This window comes from Psammomys obesus, unplaced genomic scaffold, assembly GCF_907164565.1.
Source record: "Psammomys obesus unplaced genomic scaffold, mPsaObe1.curated_primary_1811, whole genome shotgun sequence".
Classification (NCBI taxonomy): Eukaryota; Metazoa; Chordata; class Mammalia; order Rodentia; family Muridae; genus Psammomys; species Psammomys obesus.
This window is the reverse complement of record NW_026590062.1, coordinates 22,537,369-22,552,076: the sequence shown is the minus strand read 5'-3', so window position 1 is coordinate 22,552,076 and position 14,708 is coordinate 22,537,369. Positions and strand designations below refer to the sequence as shown.

General features: G+C 50.0%; 1 protein-coding gene across 1 annotated transcript in view; it reads left to right on the top strand.

The window, feature by feature from the left end:
- Positions 1–285: 285 nt before the first annotated feature.
- Srrm3 (serine/arginine repetitive matrix 3) overlaps positions 286–14,708 on the top strand; it is a 63,639-nt gene continuing 49,216 nt past the window's right edge. Inside the window, exon 1 of the mRNA XM_055606043.1 lies at positions 286–426. The gene's annotated coding sequence lies outside the window, so the exon portion shown is untranslated. The remainder of the gene's footprint in view (positions 427–14,708) is intronic.

Here is a 14,708-nt window from a genome sequence, read left to right as displayed (position 1 = left end):
TTTGGAGGTGTCCCCAAATTCTCTAACTGCGGCCAGGCTTCAGGGTAAGGGCTGGTAAGGTCTAGATACCGAGAACTCTACCCAAATTAATGACAATGACTGCCTTTGCTCTTAGGCAGCGCTCAGAATAGACACGTCCCGCCCCCTGCTGATCCCGCATCCGCAGTATTAGGTTCTCCGGGCCAGCAGAGGGCACTGTGAGCCGCGGGATGCGGTACAGTCTAGCCACCCAGCAGGCCAGGAGGCCACCTCGATGGTGGTGCGCTGTCCAGCATTTCAGCAATCGGCAGCGGCGCCCGCGGGAGGACCGGGGCGCGGGGCCGTGGGGAGGCCACAGACCTGCCTTGCCGAGCAAAATACCCGGGGGACAAACGGGACCCGGAGGCCTGGCTCCAGCATCCAGAGGACTGCAGAGGTCAGCGGGAGGTAAGAGCCTCTGATGGGGCGGGGGTGTTTCCCAGAGGGGCTGGGCTGGGTTGGACCTCAGGCCTCCCCAGCTAGGGGACCCAGATGTGCAGAAGACTGGTGGTGAGGCGTTGATTGCTGAAGTTACCTATCGCGGGGTGGGGGTTCATACGAGATAAAATTAGAGATAGAGAATGCTGTTCTTTTCACCTAGAGTGATGGAGAAAGTGTGAATTTAAGGCTCAAAGGGAAGACTGTTCTGGACATAAATGAATCATGGTGCAGCCCGTGAGAATGCCAACAAGGCCATCATATAGTCGCCCTTCCCCCAGCTTAGGAGAAGCACCTGCTCCCCAGGGAAGGGCTACCCAGAGGCAGGGGCACTGTAGACACCCATCACACTTGCAGAGGTGGAGAGAGCAGGCCACCCCAACCTGGAGGCTGGGCCTCTGTCCAGCAGGGGGTGCCTGCAGAAGGGACAGTCTGGCCTTTTTCCCAGCTGCCCAAATGCCTGGGGGAGGTAGGAACTGGCAGTGAGAATTGGGCCTCTCACAAGCCGGCATTTATTCTCACACTGGGAAGAGGGTAGAGGGCGCAGATGTGAAACAGCCACTGGGAGTTTGGAAGGACATTCTGCAAGAATTTCTAAGGCCTGGGGTAGGTCTAGCCTTGTGGTAGATTTCTGATTAAGTACTCTGGAGAGACATACAGCCTCTGGCTTGGCAGCTGCTCCCACTTTCTTTCAAAGGCTCCTGCCTATATAGTGAGGCCTCCTACAGTTCTTGTTTCTGACAGCTAATTCTCATAAGGACAGATCAGGGAGATCCAGAAAAAGGCCACTCAGGTCAGATGTGTATTCCGGTGTCTGTGCTCTATCCAAGCCATAACTTCTCAGTCCCATGACTCCTCTCCACTCACCTGCGCTTGGCACGCTTATGCAGGGACTGGCCTTCTATCCTGTACTAAGAGCAAAAGTCAGTTACCTTGAGTCCCCATCCATTACCCATAGAGTCATCGTAAGGTCACAACTGGAGCTGGTGCCAGATTCTTCATCCCAAGCCAGAAATAGAAATATGTTGACTAGGAAATCGCTCCCACTGAAAAATAGTTTTGGGGTTCTTTAACTTTATATCTTATCCCACTCTCCTGTGTGGGGTAGGGGGGAATTCATGCAGGGTGACTAAAGAGAGTGAATTGGGTTTTCAGAGGTGAGTGGGGGGTGGTTGGAGAGTCACAGTCTCTGAAGTCAAGAAACACAGAATCAAATGCAGGATGCCTGACTTCAGGTAAGCCACTTAACCTTCCGGAACTTGCCTCCTACTGCGTAAACAAGAGGGATAGCAACAATCTCTTCTGTGGTGGAGGGTGACCGGGCATGTGCTGAGAAAGGGGGCAGAATCTTTTGTGGTTGAACTACTGGGATCGTCTATAGAATGAATGCAAAGCTACCCAAACAGTAGGATGTTAGGGCCAGTGAGGTGGCTCACTGGGGTAAAAGCGCTTGCACCAAGCCTGACAGCCAAGTTCGACCCCTGGACCCAGCATTAGGGAAGGAGAGAACAAAACTCCACAAGTTGTACCCTGACCTCCACATGTGCACCGTCACTCTCGTACATGTAAAAGAGCCAGGAGGTGGTGGCATATGCTTTTAATCCCCGCACTCAAGACACAGGCGGGTGGACAGAGACAGAGTTCAGGGCTAGCCTGGTCTCTAGAGTGATTTCCAGGACAGCCATGGATACATGGAGAAACCCTGTGCTTATTATATGTGTAATATATATGTATTTTATATGTATATAAATAAAACAGGGTTTTAAATATATCATATATAAATATATATATATATATATGATGCTAGATTAAAGTTAATAAATAGATTATGGTCAGGAGTGGTGGCTCATGCCTTTAATACCAGCACTTGGGAGTTAGAGGCAGGCAGATCTCTGTGAGTTCAAGGTCTACAAGAGTCCAGGACAGTCAGGGCTTGACACACAAAGAAACCCTGTTTCTAAAAACAGAACAAAAAAGTTTACAGGTAAACATTTTCTACAAAGATAAACAGAAGAGTGTGTGGTTTGTCTTTTGATTTTGTGGGTGTCTCCTTTGAGATCCTGTCAGCTGAGGGTAGTACCTCAGGCTCCATGGCTGGCATCAGGCTGCAGTAGAGCCAGCTCGTCCTCACCAATGCTTTCCAAGGAGATCTAATTGGTCCTTTTTCAGAGCTGAGAAGTGAGGGTAGACTGACTTTCCCAAGGTCACAGAGCCACTTAGCTATCCTCCCTGGGGCGGAAGTGTTGCTCATGACCTGTCCCAACCTCTTGCTGTCAAGGTCCAGAACAGTGTCGGTTTCTTTTGATGTCGGATTCCAGGTGTGGAGCCTGAGGCACACACAGTGGCGTAGGAAGAAGACTCCCCCAAGGTCACTAGGACATTTGATGGTAGAATGTACTTTGGACTGGCATCTGTGCGCCCCTACTGCAACCTGCCCCCATTGTGATCCCAGGAGAAGTCCCATCTGGTCATTATCATACCTTCATCCCACCTCCTCCTCCCCACAGGCTCTTGCTGACCTTGGAAAGCTAGTGGCTGCCCATTCCTTTCTGAGTGGTTAACTCCCACCCCCTCACACAGCCCGTGGTCAGAGCAGCTGTCAGCCCTGTTGGAGCCAGCCTCCCTTTCTACCCACATCTCCTCCTCTGCTCACATATTATTCCCTCCAGGGCCATGTCATAGCCTGTGCATCCCTTAACCTACACTTTGAATCATTCACATGACCACAACCTTTCACACACACACACACACATCACATCACATCACATCTTCATATTACCTGGTCAAGAGGTATTATATCAGTGGAGGTGGAGAGATGGGAGGGGGGAAATGACATAGGCCTTTAATAGCACTCTAAAGGCAGAGGCAGGTGGATCTCAGAGTTCAAGAGTTCTCAGCTAGTCTGGTCTACAGAGCAAGTTCTAGAAAAATCAGAGCTACACAGAGAAACCCTGTCTTGAAAAATAACCAAAGAAACAAACAAACAAAAAAAAAAAGAGGTGCTGCGGTCTTCCCTTTGCAGAGGATCCAGACAAAACCTAGAAGTTCAGTCTAAGCCCACTGTCCCAGAGTGGCTTCCTCAATTCTCCATGCCCCCTGGCGACCATCTCCCAGAGCGCTGTGGACCAGTAGAAGTCAGGGGTAACACAGAGCAAAGAAGACTGCAGGGTTGGGCATGTGAGTCCAAAGGTATTTTTGATCCCAGCTCCAATCCTGATTTCTTGCATGACCTTCAACAAGTCCCCAGTGTCCCTGTGTGTAAAGTGATAGAGTCTCACAAGATGACCACCCAACATTCCCATAAGCATCAGGACTTTTAAGAGCTCTCTACACTACATATCTGTATGTCAGGCCAAGCCTGATAGTGAAGGCCTGTGATTCCCAACTGGTTGGGAAATGGAGGTAGGAGGATTTTGAGGTCAAGACGAGTTTGGGCAACATCTTGGAGAACTTAGCATCTTGGAGAACTTGGCAAAACCCTGTGACAAAGTAAAGTAAAAAGATGACTGGGGAAACAGGTCAGTGGTAGATGATTTGCTTAGTCCTTTAACTAGGGTACAAGCCCCTCTAACACACACATGGTCTGGGGGGGGGGTTGGGGAAATGGCTCGGTCAGTGGAGTGTTTGTTGTCCAAACATGAGGACCTGAGTTCAGATCCCCAGCACTCACATGAGAAACTGGGTGCTCTAGCATATATCCACAATACAACTGTTAGGAAGGTGAGAACAAGTAGATCCCTGGAACTCACTGGTCAGCCAGTTTAACTAATTTGCTACCTCCAGGTTTAGTGAGAGAACCTGTTCCAAAAAATAAGGTGGAGAGCAATTGAGAAAGACACCTGCCTTTCATGTGCATACATGCATTCTCTCTCTCTCTCTCTCTCTCTCTCTCTCTCTCTCTCTCTCTCTCTCAGAGGTGGGAAGGTTAGAGAGAAGATGAGAGGTCTAGAGTCCTGGGATAGATAGAAATTCCTTACCAGCAATCACAGCTGTGGTCTGGTCCAGCCGTGTTCATCCTGTGGTGATGATACCTGTGTTTCTTCCCTCTTCTCTCTCTTCTGGGTCATGGGCACGGGAAGATGACAGTTCCACCTGAACCCAGCCCTCTTAGCCTTGTGTCATCCAAATTGGGGCTTTCAGGGGATTTGGGCAGGTGATCAAGGCCTGGGTTGACCACTGGACTTGTAGAAAAGCCCTTCAATGGCTATGTAGACCTTGGCTCCAGAGCAGCCCACCAACCCCCTAGGGGTCCCACCATATTAAAAGCTGCCAGCCTGCGGCAATGTTTCCTAGCAGGCAGCCCAGCTTCAGCCTCTGCTGCCCTCGCCCTGGCCTCCTGCCCACTGCAGAGGTTGCTGTGCCAGCCGAAGCTGGCAGACAAGCCTGGATCCCTCAGCATGGTGCTGGGCCCTCTGAAAGTTACAAGGCTGGGCCAAGCTCCCCGATCCTGAAGTGCAGACAGCTTCTTCATTTGGGGTATGGGGTAGGGCTCTTCCTACTGCTGTCTCCCAGAATTACCCAGGACAGAGACAGACATGCAAAAACGAATTGTGTTGCGCTCTGTCTTCAGCAAGGTCTCAATATGTGTCACTGGCCTGCTATGGACGTGAATTTCTGGCTGTCCTCTTGACAGGCATAGACCAGCACACCTAACATGGGTTGAAGCGTTTAATTTTGCAAACGACCTGTTTTCAAGACGGCAAAGGTGCATACTGGTTAATCCCAGTTCTCGCTTGCCTAGCATGCTCAAGGCCCTGGGTTTTATCATCAGTGCCCCTTCTTTTAAAATAAAGCATGAAGAAAGGGAAGAAGAAGAGAAGAGAGAAGCCAGGTGTGGTGGGCTGCTCCTTTAATCCCAGCACTTGGGAGTGGAGGCAGGCGGATCTCCGTGAGTTCACGGCAAGCATGGTCTACGGAGGGAGTTCCGGAACAGCCAGGGCTACAGTGAGACCCTGACTCAACGAACTATACACAAGTAAATAAGAATGGCGTTACACCTGTCTGCTCATGCTTGTAATCCCAGCCCTTGGCAGGCTGGGCCAGAAGGATTTCTGGAAGTTTGAAACCAGTCTGGGCTGCAGAGTGAGTTCTGGACAGCCTAGGCTACCGAGTGAGACCATGTCAGAAAGAGAGAGACACAGACACAGAAGGAGGGACAGAGGGATGGGGGTGGGGGAGTGGGGAATGGGGGCAGAGGTTTCACTGTATAACAGTGTACCAAAATCAGCCATCACCCAGTGAGATGGCTCAGTGAGTCACGGCACTTGCTACCAAGGCTGACGGCTTGAGTTTCATCCCCAGAGCCCACATAGTGGAAGGAGAGAACTGCTTCCTCAGAGAACTCCTCTGTCCTTCACATACACACGGTGGTATGCACAGGTGCACACAGAGAAAGACACATGCACTCACAATAAAATTAATTAACTTGTTTGTTTGTTTTTTGAGATAGGGTTTCTTTGTGTAGCTCTGGTTGTCCTGGAACTCACTTTGTAGACCAGGCTGGCCTCAAACTCAGAGCTCTTCCTATCTCTGCCTCCCATGTTCTGAAATTAAAGGTGTGCATCATCACCACCCAGAAATTTTTTTTATTTTAATTTTATTTTTCTTGTTAGTTACATTTTGTTAACTCTGTATCCCAGCTGTATCCCGTTCCCTCATTCCCTCCCCAATCCCACCCTCCCTCCCTCATCTCCTCCCTGCCCCTTTCCAAGTCCACTGATAGGGGAGGACCTCCTCCCCTTTCATCTGACCCTGTTTTATCAGGTATCTTCAGGAATGGCTGCAATGTCCTTCTCTGTGGCCTAACAGTACTGCTCCTCCCTTGGGGGGTGGGGAGGTCAAAGAGCTTGCCATTGAGTTCCTGTTAGAAATAGTCCTTGTTCCTTTCCTATAGGAAACCAATTGGTTACTGAGCCACCATGGACCACATCCGAGCAGAGGTTCTGGGTTATTTCCATTTATGGTCTTTGGTTGAGTGTTGGTCTCAGAAAAGACCCCCACCCAGAAATCTTTAAATGTTTTATGAGGTCAGATGTATAGCAAAATGGTAGAGCCCCTGCCTAGAATCCCCCAGTGAGGGGCTGGGGGTGTGGCTCAGTGGTAGAGCACCTGTTGGCATGTACAAAGTCCTGGTTTCCATTCATTCCTAACACTCACACACACACACACACACACACACACACAGAGAGAGAGAGAGAGAGAGAGAGAGAGAGAGAGAGAGAGAGAAAAGTAAAAAAAAAAAAAAAAGTCTTACCATCCAAAGATACGCACGAAAAGTGTGGTCCCTCCTTTCAGGCTCCTACATGCTCATAGCTACATGAGACTAAGTCACTGGAAATGTGCTATTGGAAGAAATCCGCATGAATTTTTTTTACTCCAGCCTAAGCAGCCTTAGATGTCTTCAGAGACTGTTCAAAAGCATGCTATTTTCCCCCAGTGCTGGAGCTTGAGCCCCTGTGGAGCCGTGTAAAGACTGGAGGGGGCCTAGGGCAGATGAGTGAGGTAGTTCTGTCTTGACAGTGTCCTATGCCAGGGACTGCAAGAGGCAGTGGCCAAAGCTGATGGCAGGGAATAGTCTGAGTAGGTCACACTTCCCCGGGCGAGATCAGGGATCCTGCAGGACTTCAGTGGAAAGAGCGCAGAGCTAGAATCAGGTAACAGCCCTCTCCTACGCTCTGCTGTCCACTGGACCCACCCTCCATCCTTACGACAGGCTCCTAAAGTGCCTCTCTGTCTCCTGGTGCACAAGGAGAAGTGATAGATGATGGGTTTGACAGCAATTTCATAAGAATAAAATCCAGGCTGGGTGGTAGTGCATGCCTTTAATCCCAGCACTTGGGGCAGGAGCAGGAGGATCTCTCTGAGTTCAAGGTCAGCCACATGTGGTCTACAGAGCTAGTTCCAGGACAGCTAGGGCCCCACAGAAACACTTTGTCTCAAAAAACCAAATAATAATAATAATAATAATAATAATAATAATAATAATAATAATAATAGAATACGAATGTACCTGAGATAGCAGTCACCATCTAGGTGGCTGGCTCTATATAATAGAGGACACAGAAGTCAATCTAACCCTAACCTTGACCTTGAAGATTCCCCAGAGAAGTTGTGGGAACTGACAGTTATGACCCTCTGAGGATCAGTACACAGAAGCTATCCACAGTGATGTGGGCTGTGGGAGGAGGCCCCTGGGAGAGCTGATGCTTTGGGGGGGGGCACTGGAGAGTGATAAAGAAGGCTTGGAGGAGTGATGCCCAGAATAGCAGGAGTAAAGACACGGTGGGGCGGAAAGTCCTCGGTGAGCCCGGGGCAGTGGGGCATGCCGGCCATTCAGAGCAGGAGTTCTCAACCTGGGGTCAAAACTCCTCTTGGGGGCTGGTAACCAATGACCCTTTCACAGGGGTCACCTAAGACCATCAGAAAACACAGATATTTACATCATGATTCATAACAGTAGTGAAATTACAGATATGAAATAGCAACAAAAATCATTGTATGGTTGGGGTCGCCACAACGCGAGGAACTGTATTAAAGGGCTGCGGCATTAGGGAGGTTGAGAAGCGCTGGAGAGTCAGGCCAGCTTGGGTTCATAGGGAGACTTTCTCACAAATCTGATAGAGAGAGGGAGAGAGGGAGGGAGGGAGGAAGGAAAAGAGAAATATATCAGACACTAAGGGCTGTGGCCAAGAAGGAACCACTGTCCAGTGAAGGAGAAGCTGCTGTCACCAGGGCAGTAGGTGACCTCACAGCTGAAGAGGGACATGTTCTAGTCCCCTGGGAGACTTGACACGGATGAGTGTGCATGTGCCCAGGCTAGAATCTTCTGGAGAAAAAGGGAGGCCAGTGGGTGGGGAGAAGCCGAGGGTGTTGCCCGTCAGCCTATCCCCAGCTAACAACGCAGCCCTCGGCACCCAACGAAGACCCCTGGTTAGCAGAGTGGGCCTCGGGACTAGCAGAGTAGCCGAGCCACCCCAGGAAGTCAAAGGAAGTGTTCTGGAAGAGAGGAAGCTGGGACACTCAGCTGGTCCTGCCGATGCTCAGCCTGTCCCCCTCCCCTAGCCGGTCCTATTCACGCACTCAGTACCCTGTGCAGAACACCTCTCTTTGCTCTTGTAAGTATGCGTAAGGGGATGCACTCGTGTGCGTATGTTCGAGTGTATGCAAGTGTGCATGAGTGTGTGTGTGTGTGTGTGTGTGTGTATGTGTGCGCATGTGCAGATGCGCATGCCGAGGGAATGGCAGGCGCTGTCTCTCTTATTTACCTACCTATTTACTTATTTATAGAGAAGGTCTTGCTGGCCTGCAGCCCACCAAGTAGGCGAGGCTGGCTGGCTCGGGAGCCACAGGGATCTGCTTGTTTCTACCGCCTAACGCTTCGATTATTAGCATGCTTAGAAAAACCAAAAACCAAAGCAAGCAAACAAACAAAAAGCAAGTCCTGGGGTCCTGGGGTTGGAGCACTTTGCTAGCTGAGCCAGCCGCGCCAGCCCTCTGTCTGGTTTTGCTTTGTGTTTATTTTGTTTGTTTGTTTGGAGGTTTTTTTTTTTCCATTTTTATTTTCATTTATTGTGCTCTGGCACGTATGCCCCAGTGGAGATCAGAGAGTAACAACTCACAGGAGTTGAGTCCCGAGGATGGAACTCAGGGTACCAGGTTTGGCAGCAGGCATCTTTACGCTGAGCTGTTTACCAGCCCTGTATTTTTTTAAATTTATTTTTCTGGTTTTGTTTCTTTGTTGTTTGAAGATGAGGACTTGAATTTGATACATAGCCAAGGCTTGCCTTCAACTCCTGATCAGTCTACCTCTGCCTCCAAAGTGCTAGGATTACAGATGTGCACAGCTGCACTTTGCTCTCCATTGGCTTTTGAACTCTTCCTTTCTCCATTCCCTTCTCCGCAGTATCAGACAGCAGATATGCTTATTCCTCCCTTCATTTAGTCACTCACCAAACCTTTGCTTGGTGCCCTTCTTCCCCTACAAGTTTCATATTGTCATCCCCTGCCCCAGGTTGTACAGTGGAGAAGGAAGATGCAGAACCAGGCTGCCACCAAAGCCCTCCTCAGCAGAAAACTTGCCTAGAATCCCTCAGTGAGAGGCTGGGCATGGATGCTGGCAGAATGCTTGCTGGCTTTGCCTGCACAGGCGGAAGGCCTCATCCTTAGCACCCCAGAAACAAAATGTTCTCTTTGCCTAGAGTTGGTAATGTTTCTGCAAGTGATGTGGCTTAGATGGAAGTGTCTGAGGGTGGCCCGGGCTCTGGTGGGTCTGGCTGGGTGACTTTAGAGCAAGCATTACAGATAGACCTCATGAAGGAGAAAGAGAAATGAAGAAAAGCCAAGGCCAAGGAGCATGGGACGCAACAGGAGACGTAGGCAGCTTGTGGGAAACTTGGTGCCAGGTGAGGATGGGAGGCTCTGTCTTTGTCCTGAAGGCAGCATAGAACACAGAGGCTGTTCCCAGCGGGAGCCACCAGACAGAACTGTTTGGAGAAGGGCAGGTGTGGTTTAGACAGATGGAAACTGGGAGGGCGATGATGTGTTTTTCAGGACACGAATCACATGACCGGGGGTCAACCCAGGACATCCAAATTCACCACAGCGTGGTCTGATGGTGCAGTTGGCCTGCCCCTGTGTTTCTGGAATAGTCTGTGATAAGAAAATTTCTTGGACCCGACCTGAACGGTGGGCTCAGAATCTGAGTGTGGGGTGTGAGGGTCAAATATTAAAGCACCCGGATGCCAGTACATGCTAGGGCTGGGAAGCAGAGAACTGAAAACGGAGCTCAGTGGAGGAGTGCTTACTTACTACAGCAAGGTCCTAGGTTGTCAGTACCAGAAAACCAAGGAAAATGAAAATGTAAAAGAATGATTCCAACACTTAGGCAATTGTAGCGGGATGTTCAAGTTCAAGTCCAGACTGGACCTTGTCTTAACATAAAAAATAAAAGACTGGGAGAGTAGCTCAGCAGTAAAGTACCTCCCTGGTGCATACCAGCCCTTGGATTTCATCCCCAATATTGCAAAAACAAGGGTTTTTGTTTGTTTGTTTTTGTTTGGAGTTGAGAACCAGTGTCTTCTTTATGTGGTTCCCTACACCTGAAATGCCCTTCTTCATCCTCCTCTGCCTCCTTCATCTCCAAGCTCAGGCAGCTCCTGTGAGATGTGTCAGGTCAAGCTGTCTCCCGTGTGTCCTTCCAGAGCCTTCTTGCTCAGCCCTGCCACTCTCTCCTCTCACTCTCTGTTTGGCATTTGCCAGGCATCAGGCCCTGCGGCTTGAGATCATGCATCTTTCTCTGCCTCACAACATCCAGTGGAGCAGGATGGAGACATGACCACAGCTCAGAAATAATACCACCGCAGTGGGGGAGGCTGACCTGTTCTCAGGTGCTCGGGCTTGTTGCCATTTAAGGGCAGGGGCCTGTGCTCTGCTATCAGAGGTCCCCATGCTACCTACATTGGCACAGAAATGCTCATTCCCTCGTCTTCCAAGTGGCCTGAGATTTGCCCATTTCCATCTGGGACTGCTGTGCAACTTGAGGGGTCCATGGCCTGGGTGAAGGTGATAGGCTATGAGGCACATGATCTGGGAAAGAGGAGGCAGCAGATGCAGAGGCGGGGCTCTGGAACCTTAGAGCAGTCTCACAGAGGGACACACTTTCCCTTCCTCCCCTGGCCTCTCTCCCACGGAGGTCTTCTCTACTAGGGACTGACCCCAGGATTTGTGCATGCAAAGCAGTGACACACCTCCGGACAACATTCCTAGACCCTCACCAAGGGATTCTAAGCAAAAGCTCTAGCACTGAGCTATACCCCACCCTATTTCTGCTTTTTTATTTTTTAAGATTTATTCATTTCTCAAGTATACAGTGTTCTAGCTGCATGTACTCCTGCATGCCAGAAGAGGGCACCAGATCTCATTATAGCCGGTTATAAGCCACCTTGTGGCTGCTGGGAATTGAACTCAGAACCTCTGAAAGAGCAACAGTGCTCTTAATCTCTGATCCATCTCTCCAGCCCCTATCTTTGTTTTCTCTTTAGAAATAGTCTCACTAGGTTGCCTGGGCAGGCCTGAAGTTAACAGCTCCCTGGGAATGACAGACCTGTGCTAACAGACCCAGCTCATATCATTCTTTCCACCCTGGCCAGGGTCTAGACAGAGCTGATGGTAAAGTAAGAAAAACACGTGGAAGGGAGTGCATGGGGAGACACAAGTAGCCATCTTTCTTGGTATAACACCAAGACACTCACCCCTTCCTTGCCAGAGAATCGAGGGCCTCCTTCATCATCCCGTTTGCCATCCCTGAGGGATCCATGGGTTATTGTCAATGATGTTGCTAATTAACTGCTTAAATAACGATTTAGGATAATCAGATTAATTGACATTAATTGCTTACCATTTGTCAAGGACCCTGGAAAGCTGTGCCACTCAGAGTTGAAGTGTGTCAGGCACTGGGCAGAGGACTCTGGAAGGAAATGACTCCGAGCTGTAGAGCTGAGGCTGAGCTGGCAGCAGTCAGGTCCAGGACCAAGGGCTTGCAGAAACCATCCTGGGCCTGAGCCTCTGCGTGTACCATGGAGAGCTTCTAAGTGCTTTAGCTCCTCTCCTTCTCCCTCGAATGCATTAGGAAAAGAGTTGGGGGCTGTCAAGATGGCTCACTGGGTAAAAAGCACTTGCCACCAAGTGTGACAAGCCCCTGGGGCCCATACAGTGGAAGGGCTGTCAATTGACACCCACATGTCTGCCGCGGGACACCCCCACACATGCTGGCCCCAAGCCCACAGAGATGCACCTGCCTCTGCCTCACTAGTGCTGAGACTAAAGGGGTGCATGGCCGCCACCACCCCACCACCACCCGGCAGATCAATTTAACTTCTAAAGCGGTTTGAGGCCACTGCATACGGCACCTCCACCGAGCAGCATGGCTGAGCCTGCTTGATTTCTGTGTTCTAGCCCAGAAAAGTGTAATTCTCCCTCCATCCTTTCCCTATTTTTAATATACTAGCCAAAAGTTGAGCATGCTCTCTGTGTTCCAAAAAAAAAGAGCGAGCTCTCTCTCTGACGCACTCCCCCCCAACTCTGTAATCACTTGCCATGTAATCACTTGCCTTCTGAACCCTAACTCAAGACAGCAGGGCCTTTTTCTTCCTCTTCTCTTCCCCACCCCCACCCCCTGCCCAGTAGCTGCTGAGGTAGAGCTTGCTTGCCCTGCTGTGGTTTTTATTTTCTCTCAAAACTCTAATATAATTGTCCTCCAGCTTCAGATAAAACAAAATAAAAAAAGGTTTGACAGCTGGATATAGTGGTTAGGGGGCTGAGGCAGAAGAATCACAAATTTGATGGCCTCCTGGGATCCATAGTTTGAGGCTAGCCTGGACTGCAGAGGGAGACAGTGTCTCAAAGAAAGAAAAGATTGGAAAGGAGTCAAGGCAGGGGAGGGGGTTCTGGTGAAAAGCCCTTGCAGCGTGCTTGTGTAAACCTGATTTTGATGCCCAAAGCTGGGCATGGTCATGCATAGTTGCTATCCCAGTAGGAGAGGGGAGGAGACAGGAGGATCCCTGGAGCTCACTGGCCAGCCAGACTAGCTTAGTTGATGAGCTGTAGGTCCCAGTGAGGGGTCTGTCTAAAAAACCGGGGTGGATGGCTCCTGAGGAATGGCTCCCACTGGCAAACCTTCCCCTGACACACACACACCAAAGAAAAATAAAACCAAGGAGCAGAGGAAAGCTGCCCTTTGTCTGTCTGCAAGGGAGGTCCTCCTGAAAAGAGGCCTAGTTCTACAGGTGCTGTGGTGTAAACAGGTCACCATATAACAGCTGCTAGACTGTAACTAGGTCACCATATAACCCCCGCCGGGGTGCGGCACACACAAACAAGCTTTTGAAAACCCAGAAAAGTGAAAAACAAAAACCTAGGAACCAAATCGCTGGGTGGTGGTGGCGCACACCTGTAGTCCAGCACTGGGGAGGCTGAGGCAGGGGGAGCTCTGAGTTCAAGGCCAGCCTGGTCCACAGAGCGAGTTCCAGGACAGCCAGGGCCAAACAGAGAGACCCTGCCTCAAAACACCAAAAGATAAAAACCCAGGAAAGACGAGCAGGGCAGGGCTGATAAAACATGCAAAAGAGGAAGCTCTGAGAGGGAACGACTTGAATTAGTCAGTCAGCCTCAGCCCCTCGAGCCGCAGTGCGTTTCAGCGGCTGTTGAAAACCATGACTTACTGTTTTAGATTACAGCACTTGAAACAACATCAGGAAAAATTACTATGAAACTCATCCTACGAGTTAAGAAAGGGGAAAAAAAAAAAAAAAGCCAACCTACTCGAAAATGTTAGTGTGAATTTGTCTTTAGAGACATTCTCTGTAAATCAAATGGCTCCCACATCAGATCCAAGTTCAAAGCAGAACTGGAACTCAGGAGCCCCCCAGTCTTGTTTTTGTGAGTTTTCTTTGGGTTTGGCTTTACTGACAGCGAAGGCTTCACACGCCTGCCTCCACCTCCCAAGTGCTGGGATTACAGATGTATGCACCTTCTGGGCGAGTCTTTGGTCTCTCTTCCTAAAACGCTACCTTCCTCCTTGGTGCAGTGGCTGTGTGGATATTTTTAGTATACCAGAAATTCATATAAATATGTAACAAGATAAAGGGGTCCATCTGGTGTGAGGGCAGAGTTCCCGGTTTAGGAGTGATTCCCAGCAGGAAAAGAGACTCCAAGTTTGATAAGAGATCTTAGTGTGGAAAGGAAAAATGGAATGAACGTGGTGTCTCCTTCTGTCTCTCATCCCTTTATTGTCCCGTCTTGCAGCCCCTGGTGGATGAAGGACCGGGAGAGACTGGAGGCTGTTGCCTAGCAATGAAAGGCACATCTGGATTGATGGGAAAGGCAGGCGACGCTCCAGCCCCCAGCCTGACTCCTTTTGGCTCTCTCTTTGATCTCAGCTGGCCCAGCAGGAACCTGAGGGGAATGCCCAGGGCGGCCTGTCTGATGAGAGCCAAGCCAATAGAGGGAATTTTCCATAATGAGGTTATCTGTGCAGAGGAGGCATCTGTCCCAGACTCCACCAACCCTCTCCCCACTGGGAGAAAGCAGCTGGCCAGGCCCACCTCTCCTACTGATAGCTTCGGACTTGACAGATCAGCTGCCAGCTTTCATTTGTGTGTTTGGTGTGAGGGTGTGTGGTATGCGCAGGTGTGTGTGTGGTATGTGCAGGTGTGTGTGGTATGTGCAGGTGTGTGTGTGGTGTGTGCAGGTGTGTG